The sequence below is a fragment of the Bidens hawaiensis genome, unplaced genomic scaffold (genome assembly GCF_021521415.1).
Source record: "Bidens hawaiensis isolate Kalapana, Puna unplaced genomic scaffold, B.hawaiensis_p1.1 tig00085831_1, whole genome shotgun sequence".
NCBI classification, from domain to species: Eukaryota; Viridiplantae; Streptophyta; class Magnoliopsida; order Asterales; family Asteraceae; genus Bidens; species Bidens hawaiensis.
The window spans coordinates 19,875-26,734 of NW_027504175.1; the positions used below are offsets into that span (position 1 = coordinate 19,875).

The 6,860-nt window shown below is 33.7% G+C and overlaps 1 pseudogene; it reads right to left on the bottom strand.

Moving 5' to 3' along the window:
• Positions 1-5,118: 5,118 nt before the first annotated feature.
• LOC143607725 (tetraspanin-10-like) lies at positions 5,119-6,753 on the bottom strand (annotated as a pseudogene).
• Between the last annotated feature and the right edge of the window lie 107 nt (positions 6,754-6,860).

Below are 6,860 nucleotides of genomic sequence, written 5' to 3' on the forward strand. Positions count from 1 at the left end.
TCTGTTGGTTGTAGAAAACCAAGGTGGTGTTGATAAACCTGAATGATGAGAAATTGAAGAAACAGGTGAAATTAACCCACAATTTGAAGGGGTTTTGTGTACGGGAGGATACTACTAGAATTCTTCGACTAATAAGCTTGTTGAACACACGACACCAACATTGGGCTTGGTTCTGATTTATATAAACAAATGATAAATCTCGTACGGTTGATGAGTGTTTAATCTCGTCACTGGTGACTGTTTGCGTGTGTGGAATGTGGACATTGAGCTAGATACCGTGGCACTTTTACGTCGTGACACCTGGGCGAGTAGTGACGTTGGGAGCCAAGATGGTGATCAGAATGTGGAGACCTCCATTACATTATTAAATATAATATAAGCCGTCTTCGAAAATTATAAACGATTTTTTAGATCAAAAACAAAAGTATTTGAGTCTTAAATCTAGTTGAGTAATTCGGTTTTAACCATTAAAAGTGTATATGTATATACCCTTCTTTTAACTTAAAAACTTTAAGAAGTACTATTAACCAATCATTAGAATTTTATTTATTTTTTATTTTTAAATTAATAAAAGGGCTTATATGTAATTTGTCATCCATATTTTAGAAATTCTACAATCTCTCAACAAATAAAAAGAATAATTATTTTGCATTAGATCTCTATAATACCACCCATGGCGGAAACTATTAGCTAGAAACCTAAAACCCACCATTGCCATGAGCTCCAAAACAACACATCACCGTCATAGATATTTGAAATGAGCCCAACTGCCTGAGATTGATAATTCAGCGGCAAAAACCCTAGCCACCCGCGACCGTGAACCACCCATCTCCACAACGGTTGAGTCTTCTCATCTCCTACCTCCGCAAACCATCTTCAATCTGCTGAAAGGAATAAATCTAGGGGATGCTTCATCGCCGGTAAACCAACCCAAGCTTGGTGACGAATTCCCGCACCGCCGCCCAGATCTATATGAAACACCGCAGGAAAAAACGATAGAAGGCGAAGATCGGGACCCAGGAGTTGAAGCGGCTAGAGAAACGGGTCAAATATGGTCTTGGAGTTACTAGTTTCCTTCTCACCTTTTAACTTTCTTTCATCAACCATCAAGTTCAAATGCTTTTGATGTATTTGAATTTTTTTTCCTGGTATTACGTATTTGTTATGACCTTCAAATTCTAATATGCATTTGTATTTATATTTACTACCTACTTATTCCATTTAAATTCAATATGATTATTTGTTGGTGTTATGTGCATTCAATCCTACAGTTGCACCAAGAAGGCAAGAAGCGGTTTAATTGACATATACGTAACTCTTCATTATAAGAAAAGCATGAACAACACGTTAGTTTACATATATGTAAGTACGTAAATTTTGTTTTAATATATATATAATATATATTATTAAGATTAATATACATATCTTTTCATGACTACTTCGAAAATACAAAAAATACTAGAGCTACATATATGTAAATGCGTAATTTAGTTTTACATATGTATATTATTAAGATACATATCTGCATCTTACTATCTTAGCACTACATAAAAAATACAAAAATACTTATATGTACCTCATATATGAACACTAGAGTGTATGTGTGTAGTTTGGTTCAGTCAACACATGTGTAATATGTTATTACAAATATGAATAACCACGACTAACTTTTATTAAAATGAATGTCAAATATAATAATAATATAATAATAATAAAAACTTTAATTATTTGAATAATACAAACAATAAAATGAAATTAAACTGGTTGGACCATAATAGATAAGCTTTAAACTACTCAAAATTTGAAACATAGAAGTTGGAAATTGTTTTTCTTTTTTGAAAATTTTTATCAATTCCTTGCTTTTTACTTTTGATTTTCCAACTTTTCTTTTTATTTCACATGTTTTATCAATTCGTTGCACTTTTGATTCTTCCGAGTTTTCTTTTGTTTCACATTTTGTTTGACGGCAATTGAATATCCATGTCCATTTTTCCTATCTACAGATATAGAGCGAAGAGAGAATAAGAAAATAAAAAAGTAATGCAAAGAGTATGTGAGAATTTTTAGGATAGTATTAACATTTAGATTACCCTAATATGCCCCTAATCCTTTTTAATAATCTTCTTTATTGTTCATTTAATTACTCAATTACCATTGTGAATCTTAACCATCGATCTAACAAATAAATGGTCAAGATTGATTAAACTAGTTTTCTAGAAAACTTTGGTTCTCAATGGAACCTCCATCCTATATAATAAAATAAATAAAAAATTTGGTCCGGGGTTCGTCTAGTCACCGCGCATCGCTGTCAAGCCGGCTTTGGTTACATGATTCGTTTTTCAAATCGTAGACCAGAAAGGTTCCCTCTTAACCTGATTAAACCAGTCAACTTAGCTCGAATGGTTTCTACTAGGGGTATTAATCGTGTTTTGTTGACGAGGTCGATAAGTTTTAGGCTGCGTGTTAAGAGTTTTTCAATCCTAATTGACCAACATATTTAGTTGTGTCATGTTAACCCCATTTAAATTAGTGTCGAGCTTGAGTTGTTTTTTGGGGTCGACCCAATTTACGTTTAATTACGAGTACGAGTAATACCTACTGACTTAGTAACAATTTTAAACAAGTAATTACTCTAATTCATATATAACAATTTTGTAATTTTTGATATTCCTAATCTTTTTTGTATATTTATCTTTTATTCATAATTAATAAACATGGGTTTACATATTTAGCTCATGATTAGAATAACCCACAAAGACATACAGTTATAACTAATAAATTATAAGTGTTAGGAGTAAAGAATAGATAAAGAAGCAATTAAGAAAATTACTTTTACTTTTAAAGTTACATAGTTACATGAAAAAATTAAAAACCAAAGTATGCAATTTTAAAATGTAACACTTCTCATCAATAAAATAAAAAATACTAACTTCTTTGACATTTTTAAACATGTTAACAAGTCAAGTCACTTTTAAACAAGTCATGTTCACGTTGACCCGTTACACGGGTCTTGTTTGGCTTAAGTTGTTTAAGAAAAAAAGGTCATGTCAGCAAACTAAACCTTTTTATTTTATACTTTTTTTTTTGTCGGGTTCAGGTCGTCTAGGGTCTAAAATAAGTTGTTAAATGTCTTGTTGATTAGTGTCAAATAAACAAACATTCAAATAGTTTAAGGATGAAAGTGGCATGTTAATTAATCAGTATTCAGTATCTAACTCACAACCAAAACCCATGGAGACAGCCAACAAGTAACACCCAACGGCAAACTGGAGCAACATCGTCAGACAACAATCCCCACAGCCTCAAAAATCTGATGAGGGCATTGCTGTCGCCGTGGTGCAATAGTTTAGTTTTGGTCGGTTTTAGGCTAAGAACCGAACCACAAAATAGAAACTTTGGTTCAGTTTGAGCTTGAAATATTTGTGCTGAAAAAATGATTTTTAGCTCAAAATAGTGAATTCGGGCATAAATATTCGAGTTACATATGTATTATATTCTTATAAATTACTTAAAGTAGAAAAAGAACTTGAAATTCAATAAGTCTCTTCTTGCATGCAAAATTAAAACCGAATCGTAACTTCTGTTTTTACAAAATCAACAATTGAAACCGCCAGTCTTGTTTTGGGCATTTTTTATTTTTATTTTTATTTTTTGGGTTTCGGATTGGTTTTTTTGGTTTCGTGCACACTCCTAGTTTTTAGTAGGGTGTAGGGATGAGATTGGGATGGTACAGGTACCGATCCCGAAATTCGGAAATTGTTGGTACCGGTACCGAAATGCTCGGTTCGGTACGGGTACGGTACCGGTATTTCGTGAAAAATTCGGGAAATACGCTAGGTACCGTATCGATACCGAAAACTCACAAAACTTGGTACCGATTCAGTACCGACGGTACCAAATCGGTAGACCGAATACCGGTACCAATCTAGTACCCATACCGAAAACGCTCATCCCTAGTGGGTGTGCATGGGTTGCGTCAGGTTGGTTCTGAGCTAATACAGAACCACAAACTGAAATTTTCAATTTTTGAGTTTTTATAAAGCTGTTTGGTTTCGGTTTTTAGTTGGCTTTGGCTCGGTTTAAGTTTTGTTATTTGGGTTCGAAAATTTGGGTCAAAAAAACGGTTTTTTGCCAAAAATAGTTAACTGAAGTCTAAACTCTAAAACTGTTTTGTTAGTTAATGGTTTAAATTTATTTGATTATTATACATTTGGGTTAAAACTATATATTAAGTTATTATAAATTACTTAAGTTTCAAAATAAAATTTGAAAATTTATAAGTTCCCTTTGGTTTTTTTCGGTTTCAATTACATACCAAAACCGAATCGAAAAAATCGGTTTTTACAAAAACATGAAACCCAAACTGTCGGTTTTTTATTTTGGTTTGCTTCTTATCGGTTTGGTTTTTTCAATTTTAAATCATTTTTTTTTTTTCAGTTTCAAGCACAACTCTAGTTTGCTAGTCATCTCACCTGCCATGTTATGTATAAATAGTTATGATTTGAATGCATCATCTTATGTGGATGATGATAGTAGTGAGCAAAGTCGGATGTTGAGATCAACTTCTGAATCTCGTGTTGCGTGTGTTACTGGCGATTATGCAATGCAAAATGTTATTCTGCAACTGGGCTTACGGTCAGTTGCGTCAGGCTGGAATGCAAATTTGTGAGCTGCACAGGTTCGTGTTCGTTTGCTGCAAATGATATATTTTACTCATCATACCGGCAAGGCGACAAGAGGGCTCCTTTGCAACCCCGGTAAGAAAAGCACTTGCGGTTTTCAATGGAAAGAGGAACACGAATGACAATCATTATTCGCGTGCTAAGCATTAGAGTTGTTTTCTTTAAGCATTTGTAATTTGCATAAGTTTGTATTAAAATTTGATTTACATGGATATTTTATGAATGAAGTTTTGATTTTAACGAAGATTGACAGAAAATAGTCGATGTGTTCCGGAGTTGCCCCAACCGCGCTTGACCCATTAAGACTGACCTATTTAAAAACTATAAGAAAAAGATTGATTTGAAGTAAATGTCAAAACCAACCAAATCCATGAATATGTCATATTTTAACATTGTTCTTATTTCCAGATCAGATTTATAGTAATCACACACCTAACTAGAAAACTATAGAATTTGAGTCTGTTTTAAATTTTGAACGGCTACTTGCAGCATTCCGTCTAGCGCAGCATCCCACGAAGTAGATTATAGACTGTAAAACACCAACGTTAAAAACCTTTTTCAAGTCTCACTGAAAGTTCGACGCTTTATGATAAAGGATCTTACCAAGACAACGAACAAAACCACATTAAAGATTGCAACCACGTGCCATTCGGTTTTCATGTACTCTGCTACTGCAGCCCTGTAAAGCCGATACAATATCAAAATCATAGACTGCAAATAATAATGGAGAAAAAAAGCTTACTTGCAGGAGTCACAAGTTGTAGCATTTTACTGCTTTTGAGTTCTTGTAAAGTTTGCAGTCCTTAACGGGACTAAGTGGACTGGAAGCTCAAGTCATAGTAAGAGGCATTCACAGCAGGATAACCGCACCTAAAACATTAAATTTGAGTTTGAATTTATATCATGTTTTATATGTAACGAGTAGCAGGTGGATGAGACCAAAATAAACGAAAAAGATTTTAGAAACCCTACTGAGACGGTGGTCTGCAACAACCGGCTTCAATCGGTGTCAGTTTTGCTGATTTGTATTGTTTGAGAGTCTGCATAAAACATGTTATTAGTCACAATCTTTAAATGAATCAATTAACTTAGAACCGAAAGGGGAGGGTGAAATTAACCGACCTTGTATTTTTTCGATAGGTTATTACAACTCATCAGCTTTAACAAGACAACTTTGAAGGTGCTTCCAATTATGAGTGCTATTCAACTGTGAACCCGAATTATGAAATTGAGAAACAAGTTTATTTAGTAGGTAAATTTTCAAGATTTCATGCTGGGAACTAAACTTGAAATGGGATGCTTACTTCTTTTAGAAACCATTTATTGTAATCCTTGAAGATGATACTCCTTGAATCTGACAACAAACCAAGACAATGAATTTTAAAGTCGTTAAAGAACTAACTACAACGGCGGAATAAATAGCACCTTAGATCTCACCTCAACCCCGCAACATTATGACCGGAGGGCATTGTTGGTTATAATAAAACTGCAACAGAACATGAGAAAATGAATGATTTAGTGTATACTGTATGCTACAAATCTAGATAACATCTAAATTTTTTTTTCCTCAATCTCTGAAAATGCATAATATACTTACGCCCAATACAGTAAAAAACAAGGATTCCTAACAAAATCAAGCACAGTATGATCAAATACTGCAAGATATATAAACTTTTAGTATCACGTGACAATAAAAACTGTAAAAACAAAAGAAAATTAATATTCCCAAAAGAACCACCAAACATGACCATACCATCCATAACAAGATAGAGTTGTTCTTTAGCGCCCCTAAAAACCCGATGATTGATCTGAAACTCGGAACACAAACCACAATAACAAAAAGAGGTACTTATAGATATTGCTGAATAATGAAAATTTGTATATTGGGCTAAAAGTCAAACTGTTTCTCAATAGGAAATTATATCAATAAAATGAAGAAAACAGTTGATACTATCTACATCACGAATATGAGAGCACCAAGAACCCAAAACGGAAGAGTGAGTGATTTTCTACAACCATCATGATGAATGCTAATCCACACGCCAAACACGATCACGCCCACAGCCACAAACTACACATTAAAAAACTATGGTACATATTTGCAATATCATAAACGGTCAAGCTCAAAAATCGAAGAACTTGAGCCAAAAGAACCCCAACAGCTAGAAATAAAGGTAG